Source organism: Mustela erminea, chromosome 5 (assembly GCF_009829155.1).
Source record: "Mustela erminea isolate mMusErm1 chromosome 5, mMusErm1.Pri, whole genome shotgun sequence".
Classification (NCBI taxonomy): domain Eukaryota; kingdom Metazoa; phylum Chordata; class Mammalia; order Carnivora; family Mustelidae; genus Mustela; species Mustela erminea.
This window is the reverse complement of record NC_045618.1, coordinates 33989277-34004433: the sequence shown is the minus strand read 5'-3', so window position 1 is coordinate 34004433 and position 15157 is coordinate 33989277. Positions and strand designations below refer to the sequence as shown.

General features: G+C 52.3%; 1 long non-coding RNA gene across 1 annotated transcript; it reads right to left on the bottom strand.

Moving 5' to 3' along the window:
• Nucleotides 1-3812: 3812 nt before the first annotated feature.
• LOC116589912 lies at nucleotides 3813-14911 on the bottom strand. The gene is made up of 5 exons (XR_004285442.1): nucleotides 14743-14911; nucleotides 8537-9070; nucleotides 8100-8269; nucleotides 5119-5276; nucleotides 3813-4168 (listed from the first exon to the last, which is right to left on the bottom strand). It is a non-coding gene; the product is annotated as an uncharacterized LOC116589912 (long non-coding RNA).
• Nucleotides 14912-15157: the final 246 nt, after the last annotated feature.

The following is a 15157-nucleotide window of genomic DNA, read 5'->3' as shown; positions in this document are numbered from 1 at the left end:
CACCAGGGCCTCCCCCGAAATGCGCGTGTGACCTAGAGACCCGAGCCTCTCTCTGGGTGAACAGTGAGGACCCCTGCAGAGCTGGGAAGCCATCATCACCCCTCAGGGACCCAGTGGACAGGCTGAGGGAGGCTGGGGGAGGCTGGGGGGGGTTGGGGAAGGGGAAGTAAGAAGAAAGAGAAGAGTCTCCAGGATGGGAAGGGGACCACGAACCCAGCTGGAAACAGACCTGTTATAAGGGGAGGGGCTCCACGAGTGACTGAGAAGACCTCCCCATCAGCAGGAAGGACGGACCCACAGCCAAGGGCCCGGGTGACATGGGGCACACTCAGGGAAACGGCGCAGTTCTGTTCTGAGCTGCCGTCACAAACACACAGAAAGCCCCATAGCATAGCTGTGTGATGTCAGAGGGGAAGATCCCTCACACCACACGGAGGAAAGGGGGGGGCACATTTAGCGAGTCGCAAACCCTCCAGTACTTGATACTGACTTAAACATCGCCACCACCACCAAAACGAAGGGAAAGGACAAGCCCCTGGTTTAGGAAAGACCATTTCTCGCCATTTTTATGTGGAAAATTTCAAATACAACAGTTAAAAGAATACCCAGGTTCCTACCAACTGGGTGACGCTCACAGGCCAAGTCCAGACTGTCTCTTCTGTTTGTGTGGCCTTTGAGCTAAGAGTGGTTTCTCTGTTTTGTTTTTGTTTTTGTTTTTTTTTAAGTGGTAAAGAAGAAGAACGATACTTTGTGACATATGAAAATTCATATGAAATTCAGATTGTAGCCTTCATAAATAACATCTTATTGGAACCTGGCCCCTCCACTTAACGAATTGTCTATGGCCATTTTCATGATGTACCCAGAGCCCAGGGCCTATAGCAGAGCGGACATGGCTGGCAATGCAGAAAATATTTACTCTCTGATCCTTTAAGGAAAAAAAAAAAATTGTTGACCTCTGACTTAGAGTCTACGATTAATATTTTCCTGTGTGTGCTTTATCACATATCCACCCAGCTATGAAAAGAGATATTTGCAAATCGGATCCTAGCAAAAGATGAAGATCTAAAATAACTTGAGAAGGAACGGGTCCTGACTTCCTCTGAGGCAGCCTGGAAGGGACAGGAAAAAGCCCCAGAGAGGAGTAAAGGACCTGTTTTCTCCTTTGTCTGGATTCCACGTGTATTTAGAATTTTCTGCCAGTAAGACTAAAATCACTGCTGTTATCTTTTTCCTGGTAATGGACCGGGCCAGTCTGGGTGTTGCAAACCAAGAGTTGTGTTTCATTACGTTTTTGGAGAATTTTTTGATTAATGGGGATTTTATGCTCCAAGGAAGGAGGCAGGGTCCATGCCACGCTGCATGGGTCTGGTCGCCAGCCCGGTGTGGGGCCGTCCGTGACCTCCATCAGTATTTGTTAAATAAATGCAGCCCTGAATTTCTGAGGCCAGAGATGAGCCACGAGTCCCTGCATCACCAAGGTATTGACCTCACTTGCCCGTGATGGGAATCTCTGGCCTGCCGTGTCACCTACAACGAGGGGCTCTGGGAGAGATGGAAAGGAAGGTGCCAGTTTCATTAGCCCTGACGCCTGGTGGGAGCTGCAGGCATGATCTGGAATTTTCCCTGCATGGAAGGTGCTACCCTATAGGTAAGAGCCACATGCTATTCTCCCAGGTCCCCATAATGCAAGGAAGAAGGGGGAGTGCACCTTCCAGCAGGAAGCAGGAAGAGTGTTTTATGCAGGTGTTGGCTGTACCGTTTTGGCTTTCTAGGTAGCTCCTGAAAACAAGCTTCAAAATAGTTCCATAAAAGGCAATGTGATTGCAAACAGGTGTCTCAGAAATGCATAATATGGTCTACTGTTACTGAGTAACATTTTTAAAAAAGAATAGAAGAGCAGTCAGTTTGGGATAGTGAAAAAGATCAGAAAAGCGGTATAATTGGGCAATTCACAAGCGGCTGGCAAGGCATCCAGGCTCCAGATGCCGACTCCTTCGCCGTCTCTGAAACAGTGTGTGCTGTTCCTTGATTGCAAAGATGTCTTCCCTGGGCACCAAAAATTAATTGGACATTCCCTTGGAGGGGCTACTGTGGTTTTATGTTTTATTTTTTCATTTTGGCAAATTGGAAAGCCCGGAGTGTGTCAGCCCACTCATCCAACATTCAATCGTAGGGGAAAGGAGCATACAATGGGCATCTATTTTGTGCTCCACCCTGTGCCAACAATTTTATTCCTATATTCCTTCATTCATTCATTCGTCTGTTTGGGGGTCTCATGGTCATGGTCATGGTCCTATACTTCAGGAGTTGCTGAACTGGAGTGCCTTTTGATAGACCAAGCATAAGAATTCCACACTTCCTGTCAATGATTGGTTTAATAATGATCACTTGACTCGATCTGAGTTGATGAGATTTAGGGCACATCTTTTGAGCTTCTAGAAATGGTTTCTTAAAAATGAACACAAGGATTTTCTTTAAGGGTAGTGAATATGTTTTGGAATTTGGTATAGGGCAACACGGTGAGTGTACTAACAAACGGACACAAAGATATTTCCTTTGTCTTATTGTCCTTCTCTTCAAGTCGTGTGAGGATGTCAGCCTGGAACTTCAGCAGCCATCTTGTGCCCATGAGGACACCAGCCTGGAGACAAACAATGATATGCTGAGGGTGTCGGAGCAGAAAGATGGAAGAAAATTAGCCTTGATGGCACAGAGAAGCTGCGAATTAGCCGGCCCCAGGGTAGTCCTGTCTTTGGATAAATGTATGTAAGATATTAGATACCTGCTTTGTTGAAATTGTTTGGAGTCACATTTTGTCAAATGTGTGCATCAGAGGATGGCTCAATCAGTTAAGCGTCTGCCTTCAGCTCAGGTCATGATCCCAGAGTCCTGGGATCAAGTCTGGCATGGGGCTCCCTACTCTTTAGGGAGCCTGCTTCTCTGCCCTTCCCTGGTTCATTCTCTCTCTCTCTCTCTCTCTCAAATAAATAAATAAAATCTTTAGAAAGCTCTCTGATTATAGACAGTCTGGTCTGTTTCCTCTGGTCCGAGAAGGCAGGAATCTCATCTCTGTTCAGTACCCTAATCTCACTGCCTATAGTCACACCTATCACAGAGTGGATGCTCCGTATTTGTAGAATAAATGGGCACCATACCTAAATCATTTCATTGAACTTTTTTACCAACTCTGTGAGAAAAATAGGACCACGAGATTTTGAAGTGGAGCTAGCTGAGTCTTAGAGAGGTTAAGTTAACTGCCTAACATCACAGAGGAATAAATCTAGCTCTGTCCACTTCTTGTTCCAGCCTGCCCTGCAGCCTTTCAGTGCAAGACTGTGGACGAAGACAGAGTGACAGCGTCTGTGACACATCTGTGGTTGGATTTAGCACTACAAGAGTGAGGCTCAAATGACCACTTAAACGGTCATGTGGCTTCCGTTTGTGTGGTTCCATGGTGTGTTGGGACATGGACGTTCTTGTGGGCTTCTTGCTGCTGCCATGTAAGGAGGGTGGGAGGTAGAACTGTACACATCTTAGGGATGCCAAGGCTGTACTGAGAGTAGGGCAGTAAGATGATCTTTTCTCCACCATTATTGCAGTAATTCAAAGGCTTCATGGGATGAAAGTCATCTGGGAGTTGTTAGACACTGGACACGGTGTGCCATTATTTTGGGAACCCCAGGAAGGGGATTTGCAAAATGACAGGTTCGTAATTGCAGTAACGGCAAACAATTATTAAGTTCCTACTATATGCCAGGCACTGTATTAAGCACTTTACTTGAATTTTCTCATTTAACTCTTACAGCATTAGTAAATACAAACTGCTATTATCTCAGATCTGCAGGAGACAACTGAAGCCCAGAAAGGCTGAGTGGTTCTGCCAAAGTCACACAGCTATAGTCAGAGCAGCCAGGATTCAGTCCAGTCCAACTTGGTCCCTATAATAAACTGCCTGCCTGTTCCTGTGTATTCTGACACGCAGCTGTGGTCTCTGATACAATCAACCAAACAGGAAATTGTACTTTTCCATCACCTTCGAGGATGACCGATAAATGGCCCAAAATAACATGGCCCCTGCTGAGTAATTTAGACTCATCTCTGCCTGTCATTCTTCCATTGTAGCTTTGCTTCTTGTCGTTAAAGGTGATTAATTTTAAGAATTGTCCTGTTCAAAAAAAGACAAATAGCCTCCTGGTGAGGGTCCTCTTGTTAACTGTGTAGGAGTAGAATCATCTGAGCTAATCGATAATAAAGGCGTTGCATGAAAGGGTGAAACACCTCCCCCCGCCCCACCCACACACACATACACCATGCTCAAGTGCAATTTCAACTGCAGCCTCTGTGCGGGGGGAGGGAGCAGCGTGCTCACTTATGCAACCTGGGAAAGGGGCTGAAGGGTAAATTAGGGCATCCCATACTTGGAGTAGATTTTCTCTTCCTACAAAGAGCTGAGGAGGTCCTTAAGCCCCTCCTACCACCAAATGCAGAGAGAAAAAGATGGCCATTTGGTCCCAGGCACCTGGAGGAGACATAATTGCCAAATGGGAGGAGGGCCACACACACCCCCCCCACACCCCGCCGCGGCGTTTGCAGCAGGTTTGAATAGCAGCAAACATGGGGGAAACTAGGCAAAGCTTTGGAGGAGCAGCTAGTGAAAACCGTCCCTTGCTGTGGGGGTCTTGGGGACTTCTAGAAAGTGAACTTTCCAGCCCCGATGCCAAGGAATGAGGACCCTGTACGGGATGGACGGTCAGAACGGGGGGGGGGGGGGCGTGGGCATGGAGAGGCAGGGGACGATCCCTGCCCCAGACAACATCCAGCAATCCAGGGTACTGGTAGGGTCCCGCCCTACCTAGCTCCTCACTCTGCTGTTCACAGAAGAACCCCCCCATCGGCTACAGCTACATGTGATGCTATGGTAGATACACACTCAGGCTTCAGCCTTTGGTTAGAGACACTACACTGTTGATTTCATAGTCTGCAGTCAGTACTTAGGCAGGGCCCCTTCCTTTTTCGAAAACCTTGACCTTCAAGAATCATTCCTGATGTTATTAAGGAGAAGAAATGCAGTCAGGCAGACCCCGGAGCGTTTACAGTTAATGATCTGGTGCTTACCCATGTAAAACGCTGGCCAACAAGGGATTTGCCACAAACCACTCGGGCGGCAATTGAACTCCGCGGATCGAAGTCTTTCATACTTCCGAGGGTGGTTGTTCTTCTTCTGAAAATGTGCACTGATCACCCAGACTACGGCGGTGCTCCGTGCCCGTCATCTGTTAACAGTGGTGAGCTGAGAACACGCGACGTGTCCAGCCACAGGGAGTGCTTAGGTGAAGCGGTGTGTCCACTTTTACGGGACTATCAGGGAGCTGTCAGGAATTATGCTCACAGAGATGGTGATAAATGGACACGCTTACCGTGTAGAGTGAAAAAGCCACACTAGAAATTGAATGCACACTGATTATAATCTATAAAACAATAATAATCCTATATGCTAGAGTGAAGCCAGAGCCTGAGTCACATCTGGGTAAGGATCCAGATCTTTCTAAGAGTGCTTGGTCATCTTGTCGGGGGGTGGGCTCCCAGGGGCACATTTGCATGTGTTGGCTGGCACCAAGTTTTGCAGGAGGCAACCTGGAGGGGCGGGCCTGGGGAGCCAGCATTGTTCGCCTTTGGAATATGGTACCCTGACCCGCTTCCACAGGTCAGCCCGAGGGAAAAAGGGCTGCACGGGGATACCAGGCGCTGTTTTCACGGGGTGAGCAGGTGACTGTCATATAGCCTGTTGTCCTGGCAGAAACCCGCACAGCAGCCCCCTTGCTGGCTGACTGCAGTCTCCCCTGGGCACCTTGATGTGGTCAAGGGGTGGTGAGGTCCTGTCACCCCACGGCGGTCTCAGATGTGGGCATTGCCAAGGGCAGCTTGAGAACACAAAGACTTGCTTTGGCCTGGTTTATGAACACATACCAGACACATCTGTGTGACTGCAAGAAGTGTGTAGTGTGTGTGTGTGTGTGTGTGTGTATGTGTGTGTGACCTTATAGGCAGGGCAGAACCAGAGAAGCAACGAGACTCCTTGGGTTGGGCTGGCTTGCAGAAATATTTTCTCTTCTTTCTTTCTTTCTTTCTTTCTTTCTTTCTTTCTTTTTTTTTTTTTAAGATTTTATTTATTTGAGAGAGAAAGAGAGAATGCTTGCATACACTGCGGGGGGAAGGGGCAGAGGTAGAGGGAGAAGCAAAGTCCCAACTGGGGGCTTGATCCCAGGACCCTGAGATCATAACCTGAGCCCAAGGCAGACGCTTAGCCCACTGAGCCCCTCAGGAGCCCCTGGCTTACAGAAATATAAGTTGACCCATACATACCTAAGTGTCTGGAGGGAAACCTATCAAAACACTAGCAGTAGAAGAGGAGGAAAACAAAAGGAGCACGGAATAGACAGATGACCTTCACAGCACATAAACAGATGACCTTCACAGCACCACTCAGAGATAGTGCAGAGGTTCTAGTCAGGTGCTGCAAAAGTCCTTGAACTACCTGACATCCGCACAGACAGGATAACCACCGACAGCCTGAGGCCGTCCCGGGATACTTAGCTCAGACACTGTCCTGGGAACCCAGCCTCAACCTTCAGGAGCTCTGAGGACAGCACCAAGCCCCAGCCTGTCTCTCCAGGCTCAGCCCTGCCCCTCTCCCCGCTGCTCTGCACACCCCTCACTTTCTTCTAGCTCCCTGCTACCTCAGGGTTTGCGGGTGCTATTGCTTTTGATGAGAACACTATTCCCTTTCCCCCTCCTGGCTACTCCTACTCACAGCCCAGGGCTCAGCTTACCCACCCTGTCCTCAGAGGCTCACCTCCACACCAGCTCCTCCGTCTCACAGTCCTACGCTCCCTGATTTTTCCCTTCAGGGCACTTCTCAGCTTACAACCTTAGATGTGTGTCATTTAATGGGATTGATTTCCAGCTCCCCTGCGGGATCGCGAGCTCTGTGAGGGGTAGGGGTGTGAATGCAGGCTTGGCACTGAAAGAGTATTTGTTGGATAGATGGACAGATGGATAGATGGATGGATGGACAGATGGATAGACAGATGGATGGATGGATGGACAGACAGATAAATAAGACGGAGATGAACCTGTTGTAGCAGGGATAGTAAGAAGGTTAGCATGACAGGAAGGAAGAGTACATGAAATGATCCCCAGGGGTGCCATGGGAGCCAGACTAGACAGTGGCTGGTCAGTCACACAGAGAACAGTGGGCATCACTAAAGGGTCATGGGGAAGAGGTTCAGGGGACTAGTTTAGGATTGGGGCAGAGAGGCGGTGATAGCCAGCAGACAGCCAAAAGGAGACATGGACCACAGATTACTGGGTGTCTGTCTGTCCATTCTCTTGCCCTTCAAATTGGCCTATCCACCCTCCCTGCCAGACTACCGGTGACTTACACTGGAGCCCTTCCCTCCCCTAACCCATGCTGGTACCCATGTCCCTGGGAAGCTGGCATAGGGCTCCCGGCTCTGCTACAAGCATCCTGACCTAGATGCCCTTTGAAGGTCTTGGGTGGATGCCCTGGTCGAGTCCCTACCCCTGGCAGCCAGCCCCCTGGAAGCCAGGAGCTGGTGGAAACTCTAGACAAAAAACCTCTCTGCCCATCACACTGGTGTCAGGGTTCTGCCCACCGAGCACAGCCTGGAACAAGGTGCTGAGAGGCCTGGCTTCCTCTCCCTGGCCCTGGAGCCGCTGACGGACCACCAGCGGGAGAGCCCAAGCACCTTACAGCCAGCAGATTGGGCTGCCGAGCAAAGTACCACATGCCCGGCGGTTTCCATAGCAGAGCCATATTTCCGTTCAGCCCTGGAGACTAGAAGGCCTCTGAAGGACTCGCCGCTGCTGAAGGCCCATCGGTGGGAGAAGCAGAACGAGCCGGTGCTGACCGGAAGCTGGGGTTCTGGGAAGGCGCTCCGCCCTCCCAGGTCAAGGCCAGCGCCCTCCCATCCATGGCAAGCGATGAGGACTTTGCCCTGAGCCCAGAATGTTACTAGCTTGTCTATGAACTTGGACTTGCCCACTGGGAGAATATTGGGAAGGAACAGACCCACCTGCCGGGGCATCAAACCAGGTGCTTTGTTCACACGAAGTCCTTTCAAGATCAAGGTGTCGGCTGGCTGGTTTCTTTGGAGGCCTCCCCTCTTGCTTGTGGTTGGCTGTCTTCTACCGGTGTCTTCACGTGGCCTTCCCTCTGTGTGTGTCCGGGTCCTCATGTCCTCTTCTTTTTTTTTTTTTTTTTTAAGATTTTATTTATTTATTTGACAGAGAAATCACAAGTAGGCAGAGAGGCAGAAGGAAGCAGGCTCCCCACTGAGCAGAGAGCCCGATGCGGGGCTTGATCCCAGGACCCTGAGATCATGACCTGAGCTGAAGGCAGAGGCTTAACCCACTGAGCCACCCAGGTGCCCCCCTCATGTCCTCTTCTTATAAGGGCACAGGTCACCCTGGATCAGGGCCCACCCTGGTAAATTTATTTTAGCTTAGTTACCTCTTTGAAGAGTCCGTCTTCAAATACGGTCACTTTCTGAGGTCCTGGGGGTTGGCCCTTGAGCAGAGGAATCTAGGGGGTGGGGGACACAACTCAGCCCGTCAAGGGAGCCCAGGACCAACATGCAGAGTCCCCAGAGCTGCCCATTATGCAGACTAGAACGTGGGGCCTGAACAGAAGGGGAGGCCGAGAAGGGAAACCCAGAGGAGCTGGGCACCTCCTATGGGAACACAGTGGGAGGACATCCCTGACCCTTCCACCCTCCCGGCCACAGCCCTCCGGGGCGACTGCAACTCCCAGCCATCAGCTCTCAGGCAGCCCTGAGGCTAATTGCTTGGCAGGGATGCCACGAGTGGGAGAGAGGCGGCCTCGAGCAGGCTTTGAGCTCCTGGGAGATAGGGCGTCTCCAGCCCAGAGCTTATCAGCATGCCGCTGGGTCAGGATCCAATAATTAGAATGACATTCCCAGAGCAATTTGGTGGAGCGTTTGTCCTTCCATTCACGCCAGCCAGACGGGCCTCTGGTTTGCAGCTTCTGAAAAACAAGAAATTCCAGTAAGGGATTAATGACTTAATTATAAATGCGGCTTGGAAATGCAAAGGTTATTAAGAAGGGGAAAAGATACATGCTAATAAGAGACAAGCTATTAACAACAGAATAAAGATTCATTGTTGGCGCCGCAGTAAAGTTTTCCAAGTTCAGTAATAAAAACCACCTGGTCTGCAGAGGGCTGGCTGCCATGGTGACAGGCCCCAGGGTGCTGGTGCTGGCCAATGAGGCGTGTCCTCCCCCGCCTCTGATCCTGCTCCCTGAGGGGCTCCCTCTTCCTGGTACAATTGGCCCCCAGGCCTCAATCCACCCGGGAAGTGCCGGGCCTGTGCCCATTTGTGGGAAGGGCACAGCGAGACTCAGGGGAGCCACTGGGGACAACGGGGCCTCAAGGTTAGTCTGACTCTCCCTGCCTCTGAAGGCCCATAGGTGGGAGAAGCAGAACGAGCCAGTGCTGACCAGAAGTTGGGGTTCTGGGAAGGGGTTCCGCCCTCCCAGGTCAAGGCCAGCACCCTCTCATCCACAGGTGCTTTGTTCACATGAAGTCCTTTCATCTCTGCACCCATCTTATGGAGCATTACTGTGCCCACGTTTCGCTGACAGAGAGACAGAGGTTCCCAGAGGTGAAGACATGTGCCCAAGGTCATGGAGTGAACCAGGGGCAGAGCTGGGACTCAAAGCCAAGGCCAGGGTTGTCCTCACAAGAAGGGAAGCAGGGGCTGAAGGCACTTGGACCAGACGTTCCCTACTGGCAGGGCTGGGTCTTCCTTCCAGGTTCTCAGACGCAGGACTCAAACCCCAAGTCACAAACAAGCTTCTCAAGGATCTGGGTCACCATGTCAGACTTCTTTACTAATTAACCAGCTGTGCCCACGTGTCTCTCCCCGGGGCCACCAGGCCACCTGCTCTCCCACTGCACATGCCCAGGAAGCAGCTTCCCAGAGTTTCCTCGGGGTTTAATTGCTTTGGATAATCACCCCATGGCTGATAGGGTGTGGAGAGGAGGTAAGAAGGAGTAGCTGCTCTCACCGACACCTTACCTTCCCTCTCCTGCCCCCAGGACACGAATCGTGAGTTAAGGTGGAGGTGCTCAGGCCCTGGCAGGCAGGGTCAGGGGACTTGGGTCCCAAGGGACTGGGTGGAAGGCCCTAAGAGATGGATATGGGCTGGCTGGGCAGATGGGCACCCTTGAGAGTGGAGAGGAAAGATCCACCCAGAGCAGACAGGGAAAGGGATGCCCTGGCCCCTCCTCACTGACTTAGCCGGCCTGCTCCATGAGGGACCGCACCTGTCCCATCCCCCGGGGAGCCCCCTCACACAGCACCGGGTACACGATGGGCACTCAGTAAATATTTGAGAGAGAGACAGTACAAGTTGGGGGAGAGGCAGATAGAGAGGAAGAAGCAGACTCCCAGCTGAGCAGGGAGCCCAGTGCGGGGCTCGATCCCAGGACTCCAGGATCACGACTCCAGCTGAAGGCAGATGCTTAACAGACTGAGCTACCAATGCATCCCATAGATCTTTTCTTGTCCTGAGCTGAATCCCACCCTTCCAGCCACCGTCCTGTACCCTTACAGTCACCAGAGCCTCTGCTCCTGTATCCAAAGGAAACAGCCACTTCCTTGTTGTGTGACCCTGTCCCCACTCCTAAACCTCTCTGAGCCCTGTTTTCCTCAGCTCTAATATGTGGAGATGACAACACCTTACTGTAGGAAGTAGACTCGTGCGTCCACCAGCTCCCCGCATGGGATGGACTAAAAATGTGATGGGGCTGGCCCACCCCCTTTAGGTCATTCAGTCCCTACTTGCTCCTCCCAGGCCATGCACCCCTATTTTTGACTGATGTCACTTGTCATGGTGCCCTGTGCCCCCCTATGTCTTCGCCCCTCTCATCCTGGGCTAGTGCCTGGATCAACCTGACCCTGACTCGGGGCACTGTGGGACTGTTCCAGACCACCCTGTCCCTGCCCACCAGCACCTCTGGCTGCCCTGGAGAATTGCCTGGGACAAAGGGAGGAAGAGAAAATAAGGAAAGGATGAGGCTTCTTCAGACACCAAGTCAGGGAGTCCCCGAGATAGGGAAACCAGAGTGTGGACTGCACTGTGCTGGGGGTTGAATCCCGTCTCTTCTCCTGGCTGGCTGCCTCTGAGCCTCAGTGTTCCCCCTCTGTAAAGTGGGGCTAACTTGTCACGGGTACGGTTGCCATGGAGATCAAATGAGATCGCAGTAGCAGGTGTCTGACACAGCGGAGAGCCCCCCTCTGCGATCTCGAGTCCTTGTCACTGAATATGCATTTTGCTGCTCCCAGCAACTGATTGAGGGAACCTAAGGTTTTGTTTTGCTTTACTTTGCTTTGGGTGTTAAGCGTGGCCCAGCGCCCATCCCTTGTCCCTCGGGCGGTGCAGTCTGACCCACTTCAGACCAAAGGGGGCCAGCCCTGCCACCCGCTGCCCCAGAGGGAAAGCGGGTACAGGCAGGGGCGGAGGGTGGGGGCAGAACCCTGGAGGAAGGTGGGTGAGAGCAAAGGGAAAGGGAGCCAGGAGGAGGGAGACGGCTCATCTAAAACGGGAAACTAATGAAGAGATCTCCATCTAATTAGACAGGCTGCAGTTTAAACCAGACAGAGTTTCCTTGGTGAAACCTGTTTGCATGTTTTCTGTCATTCAGCCAATGTGTTAATTAGGCAAATAATATTAATAATGACATTCACTTCGGGAAAGTTAAGAGGGGAGGGAAAGGTGGAAGTGACAGTTTGGGATCTGAGGAGGGGCTCGACTCTGCAGGTGGCGGGAGGGAGTGGAAAGAACGTGGCCCAAGGAGGGTGCCCCAGGGCCCCGGCAGCCGCTCCGCTCGGAGCCTGTCTCTTCCTGTGCGCAGTGAAGATGGGCGCCTTTCCTCACCACTGGTGGAGGCTTAACCGAGGTGACCCGTGTTAAGTCCAGAAGGCCGTGTGCACAGAGATGGTCAGGGCAGGTGCAGCTCATCTCTACCTTGCAGCCAACCCTGTCCGGAGCCAGTATGCTGCCTGGCCCCCGGCATCCCACGCCCCCCTAGCACACCCTCCAGACTGGGTTCCTAGAAGGGCACTCCCTCCTAACTCACGATCATGCATCACAGAAGAAGGAACCTTAGAAATCAGCCAACAAGACTCCTCCACTCCAGGATCTGGAACCCCTCCATTATACCCCAACTAGTCTTCACTTGGATACACCCTGTGACGGGGCACTCACACCCACTGATGCTGCCTGACCCTCAGGTGATCTGGGCTCCTCTTTGTTTGCATTAAAATACTTCTGGCTATGATGTGTAGTCAGTGGGCCCAGTTCTGCCCCCTGAAATAGACACAAAAGTCCAGCCCCTCTCCCGTTGGGTCTTCTCTCTGGGATCTGCAGCCCTCACATCCAGGCAGGTCCTGGCAGACCTGGTGCTGCCTCTTTGGATGCTTCCTGAGCACCTACTGTGTACTGGGCACTGAGTCTGGGCATCTTCCGCATGGTGTGCATACCAGCTCATCGGGCAGGACTCAGTACCCCCTTGCGGCTGAAAAAACTGAAGCTCAGAGCTGTGAAAATGACTCAAGCTCTCTTGGTAATGTAGTCACTGAGGAGAGGCTAGAATGCAGCCATCATATTGTACCCCACGATCTTTCTAGAATAGACTCCAGAACAGTTCACACGTCAGCTCCATCCTTCCCTAAGCCCTGTGGGGGGAGCCCTGTCATCCTCCCCATCCTACAGAGTGGGGACTTGAGCCTCAGACGAGTGACGCAAACTGCCCGTGTTCACGGGAGCGACAGAATGGGCAGCTTGCCCAGGTCTGCCCTCTGCACTCGGGACAAGGAGAACTACACTCTTCTGGCCCTTACAGGGCGCCGTCCGCCGTTCTGGGGACTCGGCTAATGCTGGTTAATTGCATTTGCAGTGGGCGGTAGGGCTGGCAAGCCGGTGCTTAATGCCTCCTACTCCCCTGTAAAATCCCCAGCCCGCCTTTGCAGTTCACCTTCAGGGAGAGGCTGGTGAGCCCTTTTAAGTGCAGCCAGAGCACTTGGCTGAGTTCCTCTTGCCCGGGGTCAGACGCGTTGCACACCTCCCAGCCAGCCGTGAACAAGGTGATTATGAGCTAATAACCGTGGTTCCAGAACCCCAAGTGAGCACTGACCAGGGCTAATCCCGAAGGCAGCTCTCAGGCAGGCGTGGGAGCAGCCACTTACCTCACCCTTTGCAGCCACAGAGGAGGAATTCTCTGTCATGTGCATAGAGCCCAGAGTCCTCTCTCTGCTTGCTATCAGCACTGGGCGGCTGGAAGGGAGCTCTGGACCCCAGAGGGTCATGCTGGGGCCCTGCCCGTTACAGGAAAGGAGACAGGCCCTGCAACGGGATTGGGGGGAAGGCAGCCAAGGGCTCCTGAGGGCTTGTAGCAGGCAGCGCCAGGTGCAAAACCCTGTCATCCACCTGTGGACCTCTCGGCCTCACCCCACCAGCTCTCAGAATCTGCAGAGGGGTCTGCTTGCTTGCTTACTTGTCTGTCTGGGGGTCCAGCCCCCGGCGCAGGCTGCCAACCAGCCTACTGCTGGCTGCTTCCAGATCCTCTAATTCTACAATATTATTGATGATTTTGTTGTCTGCCCCAGTTGCCGGGGCAATCGGTGCCTGCCTGGCCATCAGAACCCCTCAGATGGCCAAGGCAGGTTTTCCCTGCCTACAGGGTAGGTGAGAACAGAGTTGGGGGTGGGGAGGTCCTGCCAAGGAGCCCTGGCAGACACAGCATTAACTTGTTATGTAAATACCTTATTCAATTATTCCTCCTCCTCCTCCTCCTCCAACACGCAGTGGGCTAATCACTCATGCCTGGCTGGTTCATGAATATTAAACCCAGCTCCCTTGCCAGAGCATCTCAGCGGTGGGAAACCATGGCCTTCAGGGGAGAGAAAGGCGAGAGCCCCGAACCCCACCTTTAGTGAGCCCTGGAACTGCAAGGGGAGGCCTTGGGTGCCTCATGTTCCATATACGTAGCAGATGGTTGGAATAACAGTCTCCAGAGACACTGAGCACCTGCTTCTCTGGAAACAGCAGACTAAACCCCAGCAGGGCTGGCTGTGTGTCCTGAGGCAAATGACTCAGCATCTCTGGGCCTCAGTAGCCTCATCTGTAAAATGGGGTAGTGACATTTACTTCTGGTAATGTTCTGATTCGTGACCCAATACATAAGCCACATGTGACTATATCCTGCATACAGTTAGAAACTCCTAAGTGAATGCTCCCTGCTTGATAGAACCCGGGCTTGCCCTCCGGGAGCTCAAGGTCTGGATTTTAGGGTCATCTACTGAGGAGCAAAAAGCCTGAGTGAGGGAACCAGAGAGAGGTAGGGCATGTGGCAAGCAGAGGCCGAGGTGGGAAAGGATCCCATAGCCTGGGGTAGGTGTGGAGGGCTTCCTGGAAGAGGCAGGTTTGGCATGGACTATAAAGATTACATTTGTTCCTTCATTCATGCTCTTAGTACATATTTATTGAGCACCTGTTATGTACCAGGCACTTGGACTAGAATAGTAAACAAAACACTCTACCCTTAAGGAAGCCCCTTAAGACGGCCCCAAGTTCTTTGACAGTCCTCCCATCAAGAGGTAGCCATCTAGCCCCTCCCGTGAACCCAGGCTGACCTCGTGACTTGTTCGACGAGTAGAATGAAGCAGAAGTGATGTTCTGAGCCGACATCAAAAAAGAGGTCTTGCAGCTTCTCCCTGGGCTGCTTACAACACTCACTCCAGGAGCCCTGGGCCTTCCTGGAAAAAGTCCCACGGCAGGTACAGCACGGAGGAGGCCAGTGTGCGAGCTCCAGTCCCACTAAGCCCCGCCTTCCCACTCTCCTTGCTAAGGCAGCAGGTGGGCCAGCGAAGCCCCAAGGCGTTGCATCCCTGCCCACCCGCTGAAGACCACAGAGCAACCCCCATGGTCAGGAAACGAAAGCCAAGAACGACCCAAGGAGCCGAGCCCGGACGCCTGTCAGTCACAGAACCATGAGTGACAATTAAGGGTGTGTCGTGTGAACCTGTCCGATTTCTAGGAAGTGCGTCA